We start from the raw sequence: 15,517 nt of genomic DNA, 5'->3' as shown, positions 1-15,517 counted from the left end.
CTCCTCGCGGGCGCTCGGACCCTCCCTCCTTTTCACGCGCTGGCCACTCCGGCAAGCTGCCCCGCGGCGACGGGGCCGTGCGAAGGGGGGACTCGAGGGTTTGGGCTGCGGCTGCTCGCACCTCGTGGCCGCGGCGGCCACTGGCGTCCCCACGGGCGCCACTGGGAGTCCTGCCGCGGAGCGCACGGGTCTGGGGGACCTGGCGCGGCACACGGGGAATGGGCAGATTTCTGGGGGAGCTGGGGGGAAGCGGCGTGCGCCAGCCCGGGAGGAGCTTGCGAGCTGCGGAACAGACGAACTCCTTTTATAGAGTCCAGGTCCGGTGGTGCTACTCTAGCGGCGCGGCGAGAGCGTTTGCCCGCTCCCGAACACCTTCCCTTTCGCGCTCTCCTCCCTCCTTCCCTCCCGCCCAGTTCCCTCCGTGGCCAAGGAAGCTCCCGCCGGGTCCTACCGCCCTGGCTCCATTTCCCATCCCTTGGCCCCTCCCGATCCTGACACCCAGGTGCGGCATTTTCGGCCGAGAACTGGGAGGAGGGCGTCCTGTCCTTGCCTCTATCCGCTTCCGAGCTTGCGGCGCTCCCCTCCCAATAGACCCACGCTCTCTCCTGGGGGCACAAGCAGGATCGCCGCGTCCCCTCCTAGGCTACAACCTCCCACCTCCCACCCCAGCGGCCGGTGCTAGGTGGGGTAGCCCCAGTCCCTGACCTCTGCGCTCTGGAATTTTATCCAGGCCTGCTGGCCACACCCAGGTTGGAAGGAGGCGCCAGTAATATCGCCTAAGAAGGAAACGGCCAGCAGTGCATTTTATGTTTTGGGCGTCAAGTTCTGCTTAACTCTTACTGCAATACAAACTAAATGCCCATATCTGGTTTTAGGAATATGTGCTTATCATTCAATCCCTCCCCTCTAACTGTGAGTCAACAGAAAAAAATAAATAAATAAAAAGCTGTGTGCAAAATGTAAAAGTATCACAAATAGACGCTCACTGTATGTGAAATGAAACCTTCCGCTCCACCCTCCTGCTTCAGCTGCTCAGCCGTTCAGTGCCTTTGGAAAACAGTTCGAAGAAAGCAGTTGTTTTCCACAACCTGCCTAAGAAGGGAGGTCATCGGGATTCAAGAAAAACAAGACGACAAAGTCTCTGGGCCGTCACCACTGGCACCATCAATGGCTCCCCTTAACCTTCAAGGAAAACATCAGGATATCAACCATATTCCGCACCAAGCAATAGAGCAGCACCTAGGTCCCAGGACCTCAGAGCATATGCCCCGTGCTCGGAGCCTCCTCCAGCCTTCACAGAAACAAATGTAGGGTAGAAGTACAAGAGTAAGTGTGTTTTTGTTTTTGTTTTTCAAGCATCAGGAATGTACAATGTCTTTTTAGCCCTGAGAGCTAACCCAACTATGAGCTCCCAGGACCTGCTCAGTGTTTGGCAGGTAGAATGCATCCAATAAAAAACTACTGTGTAATCGAATTTATCAGGTGAGATGTAAACATGTTTTAAATCGTATTATTCAGTCTAGTCAAGAGCCTGAGATTACCTGGCCCATCTATTCAGTTTTGAAAGAGCAATTGGGATCCTTTGAAAGAAGAGATTTTTTTACCCAAGGTGACACAACCCTAACCCAAGTTTCTTTAATTCCTGGTCTGTGAGCCAGGCAGGCCCGCAAAAACTGCATGAGCAAGTAAATAATTCACATGCTTTCATATACTGTTACGTATGATGAAGAAAATAAAACGCATCATGCATTAAGAGCGAGGGTACTCCTTTAACTAAGGCATCCTCAGGACATTCCTGGGTTGCAGCAGCCAAGCTAGGAACGAACAGGCAACCTCCTCTTTCCTCTCTTCCCCTTCCTAGCACCCAGCAGGGCTCTGATAACTTTAAACCTCATTTGCACCACATTTTAAGCCTCTTGCCCATCCTCCCGCTCCACCCACCCACATCAGGCGTCTAGTTAGACTTGATTATTTTGCAAAGCGCCTCTTTATCTTAGAAACCACAGCAGAGGGAAGCAAAACAGGCAGGCAGTCTAAGCCACTAGGTGGGGGCGTTGGCCAGGATGGAGCAAAAAAATGTGTGTTCTGAATGAGGGCGTGCCAGGAAACTATTTTCCTGCTATTTTCGGAGAGCAGGCAAGAGTAGAGAGAGCTGTGGAATGAGACAGAGGAAGGCTGAGAGGAATGTTACAAGCTGTGGGCAGCCTTTTCTTTTTCAATTTTTGCTCCAGTAGCATGCAAAGGAGAAAACCGCTTGCTCCTTCTAGGATTTGGCTTGAGCGATGGGGAAACCTGTGGCTTTCTCCAGCCACGTTTTCGCTGCTTCCTGGAGTCCGGAACCCAGAATAAATCTGCCGCATCTGGACAGAATTAGATCCCCTCCTCCTCTCACCCTCCTTGGGTGAGGAGTTGCTTGAACACGCGGAGCCTCATACAGACAGGGTTTTGACAGTCTAGTGGAGAGCCACTTTTCACTAATGTGGCTCCCGCATGCCACTCATTCCTCTCGCACCTTAAAATATATAAAATGTTAGCGTTGGCACATGGGCGCCTGTGGATGAAACTGTCAAGAGAGCAGGAAACCTTCCAAATTGGCCCTGCCAGTGCGCTAGACCCGGCCCTTAGGCGTGGTTCCCAGCTGCGCTAGGAGGGACCGCCCTTCAAGTTTTCGGGAAATTCAGCCACAAGACAGCTCGAGGGGCAAGGAGGAAACCAGGGTGCAGATGGCGTTAGCAGAGCGCAGCAAACGTTAGCTGGGTGGAAAGAGCTCCTGTCTGACCACCTGGCAGGGAAACTGCACGTTGGTGCGCTCGCCTCGCCAGCTTCCCGCGGGAGGGCGTTCAGCAAGGGAGAGGACAACGCGGGGCCTCCGTGAAGCCTCTGAGCGGACAGGACGCCTGCCACTTGGTGTGCGGCACAGGAACCGGAGAGGAGTCGCCGGTCCAATAGACCTCACGGGTGCTAGGAAGATGCGGGGCGGCTGACGCAGTGAACTGAGAGGCGGGCAGGCGTCCACGTTTGCAGCAGGGCGCTAACTGGACGCAACGCTGTGAAGAGAAGCCCCCTCCAGCTCCGCGCAGCCACAAGACACCCACGGAACTGGCGGTGCCGCTCTGTCTTGGCTCGAAGCCAGACAGCCCTCTGGTCAGGGACACTCTTCCTTGCATTTCCCAGAAAGTGCCTCTTAAGAGAGGCCTAGGCACAGGAGCAAAGAAAGTACCGTGAGTTTATTGGGGTCTTTGCAGAAATAAAAAAGCTGAAGCACTTGCTCTCCTATAGCTTTGCCCCTGCGGGGGAGGAAAATGCAATCTCGCATCCTCTCTCTCCACAACTTGAAAAGCCCACCGGCAGCCCCTCGCCACAAATGTGGGGACAAGCGACTTCTTAGTGCAAGTCCTTCTTCCTCAGTTGTGCAGCAGACCTTGAGCTCTGTACAACCTTCTGCGTGGTTTTAGTTCGTATGTTTCCTCCAGTTATTGAAAAATGTATTGGTGACAATGAAAGGACAAGTCTCACTTATGTCTTGTTTGATGGAACTATAGGAAAGTTCAGACAAATGAAGAGTTGGCACACATACATACAGGTGAATACATACAATTTTGCAGACAATCTCTGTGAGGCTCAGGTACCTCTCCATACTCTTTGCCCCAACATTAGTGGGGCCTTTGCCTTGGAATGTGTGTCATGGTACTCATGTGTTGTGTGCCTCCTAAGGGATGTAGAAGCCTTCCCAAATAATACATGAAGTGCTTTATTTTCTAAACTCTAAGCTAGCATACATTAATCTATGAGAATTAGTGCCTTCAGGTTTATGTATAGATACATAATATTTTGTATAGGTAGTTAAGGAAGAATGTAGACAAAAAATTAGAGCAAATAGACATCACTTAGACACTTTCTAATGCCTGTCTCTTTAGTAACAGCCACTTTGTTACTTTGAACAGATACCCTCAACAGGTCCGGCCAGCAGCAGAGCTGGCTCCTAAGTGAGGTCTCAATCACATATTTCCTGGCTGAAGATCACATGAGACAAGAAAATGTCTAAGCTAAAACTTAAAGTTATATGAGCAGAGGTTGCATGGGAGAGATGGGCATCAAACTTTCTTCCTGGACAAACACTGGGATGTGGCAAGGATAAGAAACTTCTGGATGGAAAAACAATGCCAATAAACCCACCAAAATGTAAGAACAACTTGCTGCTTTAAGTTGGCAGCATCATTAGGCAGCTCTGTTCAAGATGAAGTCTCTCTAGAAAAATCAATCCAAAGACTGTAATAGTGAAGTTATCCACTGGCCGAAGGAAAGAAGCAATAGAAACTGGGTTCTGCCTTCTTTTCAACAAGGAAAACTTGTATCACTTTGCATGATTAGCTCCAGTCTTGCAAAAAACAAACAACAACAACAACAAAAAACCCACAAACAAGCCAGGAAGTTTTATTGTTTCTTCACCTGTAGTTAATGAGTAATAATAATCACTATCCTTTTATGCCTACTATGCACTAAACCAGTGGTTCTCAACCTTCCTAATGCCATGACCCTTTAATACAGTTCCTCATGTTGTGGTGACCCCCAATTTCATTGTTACAAATTGAACATAATTAAAGCATAGTGATTAATCATAAAAACAATATGTAATTATATACATGTTTTCCGATGGTCTTAGGCGACCCCTGTGAAAGAGTTCTTTGACCCCCAAAGGGGTCGAGACCCACAGGTTGAGAACCGCTGCACTAAAGCTTATGCTACCTGTTCCATATACATTCATTCATTTAATTCTTATACCAGTACTAGGAGTTGTCATTTATCATCCTACTAGAGGCCCAGTGCACATGCACTGGTAGGGTCTCTAGTCACTGGGCTGCTGGCCTTCCCCCCACGCCCCCCACCTCCCACTGGCCCCATCCCCTAGTTGAACTCCCAGAAGAACTCCCAGTCAAGGAGACAATTTGCATACTACGTTTTTATTATACAGGATTTTCTGGATCCAGAATTTGAAGCTTAGAAAATTTAAGTAACTTGGCCAATGTCAGACAGCTGGTAAGTTATAGAACTGATTTTCAAATCCAAGTCTCTCTAATTTGAAGGCCCAACTCTTTATGAATAGTCTACGCTGAGTCAGCCACACAGCTCAGCATTGGCAGCCCTTTTAACCATCTTGCCTGTGGCTTTATTTCATCCTACCTGTGAGGAGCATCACTGCTCATAGCTATTCAAGACTCCAGAATAATTTTCTGTTACATGCCTTTAAATTTGGGGGGGGGTAGGGGGGGAGGTGGGGGTGGTAAAAATCAGCTAGAAAATTGTACACCATGATTATGTTCAGCCAGTGAATCATCACTTCCAAAGTAATGCTGATAGGTGGTCACACACAACATATTCCTAAGTCCACAGCCCAAACAGAAACCAATTAAGACTTTTATTGGAAGTGATAGAAAACCAATTTAAGCATACCTAAAAGCAAAAGAGAGAATCTGTTTCAAGGAGAGTGGGGCTCAAATGAGGTATTCAACCACCAGGCTTTGGACAGAGAAGAGATACAGCTGAGCCTTAGAAACAAGGAGCATTGTGGAGCACCATCAGGACTCTGTCCTTCTGTTGTTTGCTGTCTGCATGTCAGCTAATTTTATCTGTGTCATGGTTGATGTGTTTTATCCACACCGTGTGAAGACACAGCCATTAACACTTTTAGGGATTACACCTTTCAGTTTGAATCATATTTCAGAAACTAATCTACATCTGTTCCAAGTTTAGAAATTCTGAGAAATGTGTTCTGCTCTTGCATATAATATAGGAGACCATGAGAGATCAACATTCTGGAAGTGCAGAATTACACAAATTAAAATCTTAAAGAGCTACTATTCAAAAAGAAGGATAAACAAAGTGACTACAGTAAAAGTTTTGCATTGTTCAAAAGTGACAAAAGTATTTACGTTATAACCTAAAAAGTCAATATGGATGCATACTGTAAAATCTCTAAGGTAGTAATTAAAAATTAACACAAGAATGTAAGTAGAATATTACTACAGATAGTTGATTAATATATCAAACCTAGAAAAGAAAGGTAGAGTAAAAAGAAAACAAATAGAATGACACAAACCCAATTATATTAGTAATTTCAATAAATTTAAATAGATTCAACACACCAATTAAAATTTTAAAAATGATCAAATTAAAAACAAAACAAAACTATGTCTGCTCTGGCCAGGTAGCTCAGTTGGTTGGAGCATCCATCATCCTGTATACCAAAAGACTGCAGGTTCACTTCCTAGTCAGGGCACATATGTAGGCCACTTATGGGAGGAAACTAATCAATGTTTCTCTCTCTCTCTCTCTCTCTCTCTCTCTCTCTCTCTCTCTTTCTCTCTCCCCTTTTCTCAAATCAATAAACATATCCTTGGGTGAGAATAAACAAACAAAACCCGTAACTATACACTTTTATACAGTACATATTTCAATTTTTTTAAAAAATCAAATATTTAAAAGCTAAATGATATGAAAATGATGTAGCATGTAAACAGTCACCATAAGAAAGGTGGTGTGGCTATTTAATATTTTAAAAGTACATTTTAAAGTATGAAGTATCAATTCAGCAGAAAGACATAAGAATCTTAATATCATAGCCTCAAACTATATAAAACAAAATTTGATGGGACTAAAAGAAATATTAGACAAGACCGCAATCAAATTTAGAAATTTTAGCATACCTTTCTCTGTAACTGATAAAGTGAACAACTGTTAAAATGATAAAACGAGCAGGAAAAAAAATTAGTGAAAATATGAAATATTTGTGGAACATATTTAACCAAACTGAATGACAGACACAATATTCAACTTTAGCCACATAAAATGGACAACATTCCATCCCATTAAATGCAAAATATATATTCTCTTCAAGGGAACATGAAACATTTACATACATAGACTATATGCCAGATACAAAACAAGTCTCAAATCATTGAATCAGAGAAGATAAATTGTTGACATAGAAGAATATAAAATAATGTCATTGACCATCAGGGGAATGCAAATTAAATTGCTATGAGATACTTCTACAAACCTACTAGAATGTCTAACAAAAATACTGGTAATATCAAGTGCTGACAAAGATGCAAGCAACTGAAACTTGTTGGTGGGACTGCAAAATCGCACAGCAGCTTTGGAAAATAGTTCTGCAGATTTGTTATAAGATAGAATGTATAACTATGATATTCCACATTATCTACCCAAGAGAAATAAAACTTACGTTCACAGAGAAACCTGTACATGAATGCTTACAGTAGCTCTATTCATAATTGCCAGAATTTGGAAACAACATAGATGGCTTTCAACCAATGAATAAATAAGCAAACTGTAGTACATGCATACAATGGAATGCTATTCTGCAAGAAGAAGGAATCAACTATTGATTCATGAAGCAACATGAATCTTAAATGTATTTTGCTATGTTAAAAAACAAAATCTGACCAAGTAATTTGAATATCTAAATGACTCATGAACCAGCAGTATCCTATTAGCAACTAGAAGGATGCTGGGAGTAGTTGTCCAAAATGAAAGGTTTTATAGGAAGAAGGGCAGGACAAAAAAACTACTGACAAAGAAAGAAAGGATTATTTTTAGACCAGGATATCTTGGGTTGGGGGAGCAAGCTTTTATCATATAGATTGCCTCTTCTTTCTAAGGGGTATGGAGAGGGTCCATGTAACAGAGTATCTCATTGGTATTTACCAGGAAATTCCAGACTGTTTGATTAAGTTTATATTTCTGGGAGAGGCTAAATCAGCAATTAGGTCAGTTATTAAATCTAGACTTGGTATCATGGACTTCAGGATAAGTGATGCAATTTTGGGGCCTGTGTTTTCTCTTTAAAAATTGTGTAAAATATGGCAGACCCAAAAGATGAAATTTGTAAGATTAAATTTATAAGACAGGAGGGGAAAAACAAGTCTATAGGGAAGAAAATAATTTCCAGTGGTTGCCAGTGGTTGGTGATATCAGCCCCCACCCCAATATGATACCAGGAGAAGGGTACATTATTCTTCCCACACAAACCATAATCACTGTCTAAACATGGGAAAATGTCACATAAATCCAAATTGCCAAACATTTTACAAAATATCTGAGCAGTTTCTTCAAAATATCCAGATCATGAATAGTAAGGAGAGACTGAGGAACTGTCATATAGTGTAGAAGAGACCAGGTAGTTATGCCAACTAAATTCAATATGAGATCCAGAAACTGGGACATGACAGTAGTTGGGGGGGGGGGGGGGCAGGGGAATTAAAAAGTATTGCACCAGTGTTAATTTCTTAGTTTTGATAAATAGTTCCATGGTTAACATAAGGGAAATGTGGGTGAGAGGATATAGGAATTCTATGTACCATTTTTGCAACTTTTCTATAATTCTGAAAAATTCTAAAAAGTTTTTATGATGTAGGGGCTGAAGGATTTAGGATAATGTGTCAGGGGTAACCATGAAATTTCTTAATGAATATGTTTTATGTAGTTACTATTTTTGAACCAATGTGAAGGTATGAACCATTTAGAAATAAATTTAATATTTAACAGTAAATATAAATAAGAGAAGGGTTTTTAAGGAAATTATTTAGTTACTCTTCAAATATTTTCCAAAGCTTTATATACAAGGCTGTTCATGTGTCATGTTATACAGTAATATGCACTACTAGAAATGAGATTTTTGGAAATATTCCATGAATAAAGTATCAAAAAATAAAAGGCTTTATGTAGAGTTGGTGGCAGAAAGTATTCAAGCTTTATGATCACATATCCTATATAATAAAGAGCTAATATGCTAATTAGACCAGATGGTGGAATAACCTTCTGGAATGACCTTCCAGAATGACCTTCCGGAACAACCAGTGGGCGGGGGCAGGGTCCATCAGGCTGCAAGGCAGCTGGGGCTGCGAGGGCATACCCTTGCATGAATTTCTTGCATCGGGCCTCTAGTTACAATATAACTTCACAATGAAGTTTCCATTGCTATTATTTGTGAAACACAAAAGTACATCACCAGCCCTGCCAACAATAATTTAGAGATAATATAAATGCCTTACCTTAAATAGATCTCTAGTAGATGTTCCATGAATGAGTCAGTCTTACCTTTCTCTGCCTCTCCTCCACAGACCACAGATGGCCTGTTCCAAGGGGAAGAAAAGCAGGCTGTGATTTTGCAGCAGCCTTTCCCTAGATGAAAATAAACTTTGAGTATATGAACTAATGAGCAGGAAAAAATTAATTAGAGGTATATGATGACCATAAACACTTTTCCATGTTTATTTTCTAAAATTATATTTCCATGTTCAACTGAGAATCCAAATGTGAATACAGGGTTTGGGCCTGCAGATGTGCAGTTTCAACTGTACAGAATATTTAAATGCTTTATTTTATTTGTATGTGCCATTGCATGCTGAATGCACTGTACTGTGTCACCAAAGTTCAGACTGTAAAATTTGACTCTATTTGCTAGTGAGGATTTGCTGTTGATGGAGATACTAAGGTCATTGTGCATTTGGTATCTCTTCTGTGATAACAGATAGTTGCTCTGGAACCTGACCACCAAGCAGACAATGACTTCTTAACATTATATTTTTTGTTAATAGTCTGACCATATCAATTTACATGAATTTAAAAGCAACCTGCCTGCTGGAAGCCAGTCCATCCTTGCTGCTTGACACAGTTGCTGCAGGAAAGAAACATCTGCACAGCATATGTTTCAAGGGACCTGGCGTATATAGCATACTGTTCTTAATATGTTTGCTCTCCTTAGCGCTATGTGTTTTAACCAAGGTCACCTCTCCGAGAAAGGTTGTTTCCCCAGGTAGGGATTTTTCCCTGAAGTTAGGGAGAGGATAAAACCCCTTAACTAAGTGCCAGGCGGATAGTTAATCACTTTAAATACAAACAATCACGCTTAAGCTATGTAATCTTTACTCCCTGGAATGGAGATAAGAAATGCCCTAACCTTTGCAATAGAAATTGACAGGATTAAAATCAACTGGTATAAATACAGATGTAACAAGACAATAAACACCAGAACTTGGCTGGAGATCCTAACCAGAACTTCACTGGAGATCCTGACCAGGACCTGGTTGGAGATCCTGGCTAGAGAACCTGGCTAGGCCGCCGATCAACTGAACGTCTCCGTGCCACTCCCTCCCCGCCGACTTCGTCCGCACCTTTGGGGACCCCTGGACATGCTGGGGTCGGACCCCAGCACCTGCCTTCAGAACAGCAATTTTCAACCAGTGTGTCAGAAGAATTTTTAAAACATGCAATACTTGACTATTTAGTCAGGGACACTGACTTCTTTTTCCTTAGATTGTCAAATAAAAAAATTACAACAGCTAACACAACAATAGCCATCCAGTGTGAATGAGCAAAATTATATCTATTTTTTGTCAGATCAGCAAAAAATATATATTTTGGTGTGCTACAGAAATTTTAGTAATTAGTTTATGTGTGCCATCAGATAAAAATGGTTGAAATTTGCTGCTCTATAGCACACAATAGGATAAAGTTTATTCAATAAATGGTGTTGAGAAGTTTGGACAGATACATGCAAAAAAATAAAACTACCTTTTTTATCATACACAAAGATAAATTAAAAATGAATTAACAATGCAAATGTAAGACTTAAAACCATAAAACTCCTAGAAGAAAACATAGGCAGTAAAGACTCTCACATTTCTCTTAGTAATATTTTTTCTGATATATCTCCTCAAGAAACAAATAGCAAACAAAAAAATGGGACTACATTAAACTCAAATGTTTTTTCACATAAAAGGAAACCATCAACAAAAAAATAAAAGACAATCTATTGAGTGGGAGAACAAATTCACCAATGGTACATCTGGTAAGGGGTTAATATTCAAAATTTATAAAGAACCCATACAACTGACCACCAAAAACAAAAAATTCAATTAAAAAATGAGTAGGGAACCTGAATAGACACTCCCCCAATAAGGACATACAGATGGCCAATAGATATATGAAAAGATGCTCAAAGTCACTAATTATCAGAGAAATGCAAATTTAAACCATAATAATATTCACCTCACACCTGTCAGAATGGCTGTCATCAATAAATCAACAAATAGCAAGTGTTTGCAAGGATGTTGAGAAAAGGTAACCCTCATGCTCTATTGGTGGAAATGTAGACTGGTGCAGCCACTATGAAAAACAGTATAGAGGTTCCTTAAAAAAAATAAAAAATGGAGTTGCCCTATGACCCATTGATTTCACTTCTGGGTACATATCTGAAGAAACCAAAAATACTAATTTGAAAGAATATATGCACCCCTCTGTTCATTGTAGCATTATTTACATTAGCTAAATTGTGGAACCAACCTAGGTGCCCATCAATAGACAAGTGAATTAAAAAAGTGGTGAAATATTACTTGGCCATAAAAGAGAATGAAACTGTACCATTTGTGCTAGAATGAATAGACCTAGAGGATATTAAGCTAACTGAAATAAGTTGATCAAATACCTTATGATTTCACTTATATGTGGAGTCTAAAGAGCAAAATAAATGAACAAATAAAATAGAGAGGTTCATAGATGCAAAATAGAGTGATGGTTGCCAGAGGGGAAGGGGGTTGGGGGACCGGGTGAAAAAAGTGAAGAGATTAAGAAGTATAATTTAGCAGTTACAAAATGGTCATGGGTTGTAAAGTGCAGCATAAGAAATATAGTCAATAATGTAATAACTATGTACGGCTCCAGGTGGTACTGGAAATATTGGGGGAAACACTTTGGAAAGTATACGGTTGTCTAACCACTATGTTTTACTTGTGAATCTAATATACAATATTATTGAATGTAAACTATAATTGGAAAATAAAATTTTAAACTTAATAAATAAAAAATAAAGGTTTTTTAAAAGTACATTTTTAGATATGCTGAACTGTAGTAAAATAGTCATACTTTAAAGTGCTGATGAAAATGCAAAGTGTACACAGACTCAAGAAGCAAACTGGCAATATAATAAGGGCCTTAAAATATGCTAAACTACATGCCTGAAGCTACTAATTACGCTTCTAAAACTATATTCTAAGTGAATAATTAAAGAAAAATGCAAAGATTTAGCTATGAAGAAATCTATCCTAATGTTATTTATAACTCTGGATGATTAGGATTATGGGCATTTGTCAGTTTATCTTTTATATAAAACTATTATTTTCAAATTGAGAAAAATATTTTTATTTAATTTAAAAATAGTTATAAAACAATAAAAATAGTGATAAAATAATAAAAATAAAACTGAAAGTCAGAATCTTTGAAGGTAGGAGGAAAAAGTTAAAAAAATAAAAATCAATTTGCTTCCAAGACATGAACTAGGACACATTTCCCATGCAATTACTCCAAGTGCTTAGAGAAACACAGTATTCATAAGAAAGACTAAGTCACATTTTGTTTAATGCCAGGGTATCTGGCATTGTTTAATAGCCATGACTGCTTCATGGATTTGCCAGTGCCCAAATCTAACTCTGCTCTCTGCAAGTTTGAGTATAAAGTAGGGTTCCATCAGCTCTTTATATATAATTTCTCCAAATTCCTTTCATGAATTTATAAAGGCTGATTTCTGACACTAAGATTATGGAAACAGAGAAATGCTTCTTTACAATCAGTACTTCTTGCACAGTAAAGATTATTTGGTTAGATCTGTCCCTCTAATACATCCTTTTTCTCAATCTTAAACGAAAAGCTCTAGATAAAAGTGATAATTTCTCTTATTGGAAAACCTTACCTTCCAATTTATGTTCTACACTCAACTTCCTATTCTTGGACTACATGTTCATCATGTCTTGATCTTTCTGTGTCCTAATGGAAGACATTTTTTTTCCTGGATGTTTTTGCATGGCATTTTTATTATGGCTATGTTTACTTTTATGTGCAAATATATGCATTAAATTATTTGTCTTACTGGATAAGGACTTAAAGGTGAAGAACTGCTGAGTCCTTCAAATCTCATATGCAAAATTGGTTGTCTTTTTGAAGTGATATTTTACTAAGCTTATATTAAGATCAAGGTATTAGGTCTGCAATAAAATACCTAAATGAACTTTTATTTCATTTTAAAAGTTGGGGTAAAACAATGTGTTGCTTACTATTTTTGTATCTAATTTCAGTGCTAAATGGAGCTTCAGGATTTCTGGTGCCACAAGGCCACCTGAGGGCTGAGGAATCACTATCCAGTTTCACACCCCTTCCTTACACACCTGTAACCCGTTCACATCACACTTTTTGGAAAAATATGGCTTTGTATCCCCATCTGTTACTTTTCAAATATCCATGGATTTTAGACATTGGCATATTCCCTGTCAAAAGTCTCAGCAAATGGCCTCCACCAATCAGAACAGGCGATCCTGTGGAGCAGGTTTTGGAGGCTCACTGCTGCGCTGAGGAAAGATCTGAAGAGGCCCCAGAGGAGGGGTTTGAGTGGCTGTGGGAGGCAAGAGGACACCACGGAGTAGGCCTAGCTGAGAACCAACCAATGGGTAAGTATACTATATTTCATACAGCCTAAGAAGTCATCAATGGTAAAATATACCAATATCTTATGTTCTACTAAAAACATTGCACTAATTAAATTGACATATTTTTCTCATTATTTAGAATTTTATGTCATTCTATTGAAAGAGCTCTTCTAGAAATATAAACTTTTTTATTATATGTCACTCTTATGCGTGCAAAAAAAGCAAAATTAACTGGTGAAGGTATATTCACGAAATTTCATTATATTAAGAATCCCAGTCTTCTGAATCACTTTCAACGTAGTCATCAACTTCCATATTTTCTCACACATCCTCATCTGTGTCACCTGGAGCATGAATTATCTAACATTTTTATAAGGGTGCTCCACTGTTATCTCTGGTATTTTTCTCAAAGGCAATATTCTGCCAGCTTTTTCTCCAGATGTATAAAAACATGTATACAAAGTGACAACCACATCACAACTTACACCAGTAATTACAGAATACAGCTCCACTTCAGAAATGTTCAAATGTAGGCAAAAATGTTTTTAGACTTGATAAAATATGATAAATTCTATATGCTTAATAGATTACGTAACTATACTGGTCTGCTGATTATTAGCCTTACCTACATTTTCATTATAATTGATATTTACATAGTCCATTTTATTTGAGAATATTTCTTAAATATTAATAGTGCATGGTCTATTCATAAATATTTAAAACCTGTAAGTGATATTATGTCCATCTCAGAATTTCAACAAATATTAAAATTTTATTTTTTATCTGTTAAGAGCCAGAATGAATATTACAAATCAAGAGAAGTTACATGTAATTTATAAATTAATTTTGTGAGTCTAATTCTGGTCATCTGACTTGATATGAGTAAATTTTTAAAAATATGAAATTGAAGACAGTTTAATAAACTATTACTTAAAAAAAGAGAACTGTTGTTGTAAAAAACAATAAAATGGCACATAGAGGGATTTTTTTTTTAAAACAACAAGAAGAAAACTTGAGAATTGCTTGTCACATCCAAAAAAATTTGTAAGGGCATGAAACTAAGGGAGATCAATGAATGGAAGAGTTTAATATAAACTCAGTGTTCCAAGAGAGTTTTGAATAAGATAAGAATTCAAAGTCTTAAAATATCAATATTCAAATTTATTCTAGAATTAATTAAGAAAAAGCAGTACTGCTACAGAATATTGAATTAGCATTAGAAAGTAACAAAATAAGAATATCATAGGATTTAGAGAAGAGAAGCAAGAGCTAAAATAGAAAGAGATAAAGATGATAGAGATATCTGGGTATTTTGGAGAAATAAACCAGAAGATATGCAATAATCAATTATATAAATGAAGAAAATGTTACTGCATTGAATAAAATATAAATTTACTTATTGAAAGAGTTTACAAATACTGGACCAATTACTGAGAAAATAAGTACATATAAATATTGACTAACATTTTTGTTGGTTTGTTTATTGTTTTTCAGGATTTTAAAAATAATAATCCTATAAGAACTGATACAGAGAAAAATGAAACAGATTACTTTTCACATGGGAGAGTCAGCTAAATGTTTCTTTCATCAGTACATCATCATCAGAAGATGATGAAGAAATGTCTGCAGAATTTTGAGAGAATAAAGGTTGCAAAACCAGGTTTCTATACCCAGCCAAATTTGTACTCAATATTGCTGTATAAAGTGAACATACAGACAGTTTTAGATATGCAAGAAATTATACACCTTTTAAAAAAATCAAAGCTATATTTAACTGAAAAGTTTAGAAGCATATGTGCCTAATGTTAACAATTGATATTCATTATATTCATTGCATAGAGGGATGACAGGTGACTGGCACTTCTTTATTCTTTTTTAAATTGCTATTTCCATTTGAAATTGACTATAGATTTCTATTATTTCCAAAGATAAAACTATTTTTATTTTTAAAAGATATCAATTAAGCACTTTATAGCAATGTAGAAATTACATTACTACACAATCCTAATCTTTAAGATTTA

Source organism: Myotis lucifugus, unplaced genomic scaffold (assembly GCF_000147115.1).
Source record: "Myotis lucifugus unplaced genomic scaffold, Myoluc2.0 scaffold_71, whole genome shotgun sequence".
Lineage (NCBI taxonomy): Eukaryota > Metazoa > Chordata > Mammalia > Chiroptera > Vespertilionidae > Myotis > Myotis lucifugus.
This window is presented reverse-complemented; position numbering follows the sequence as displayed.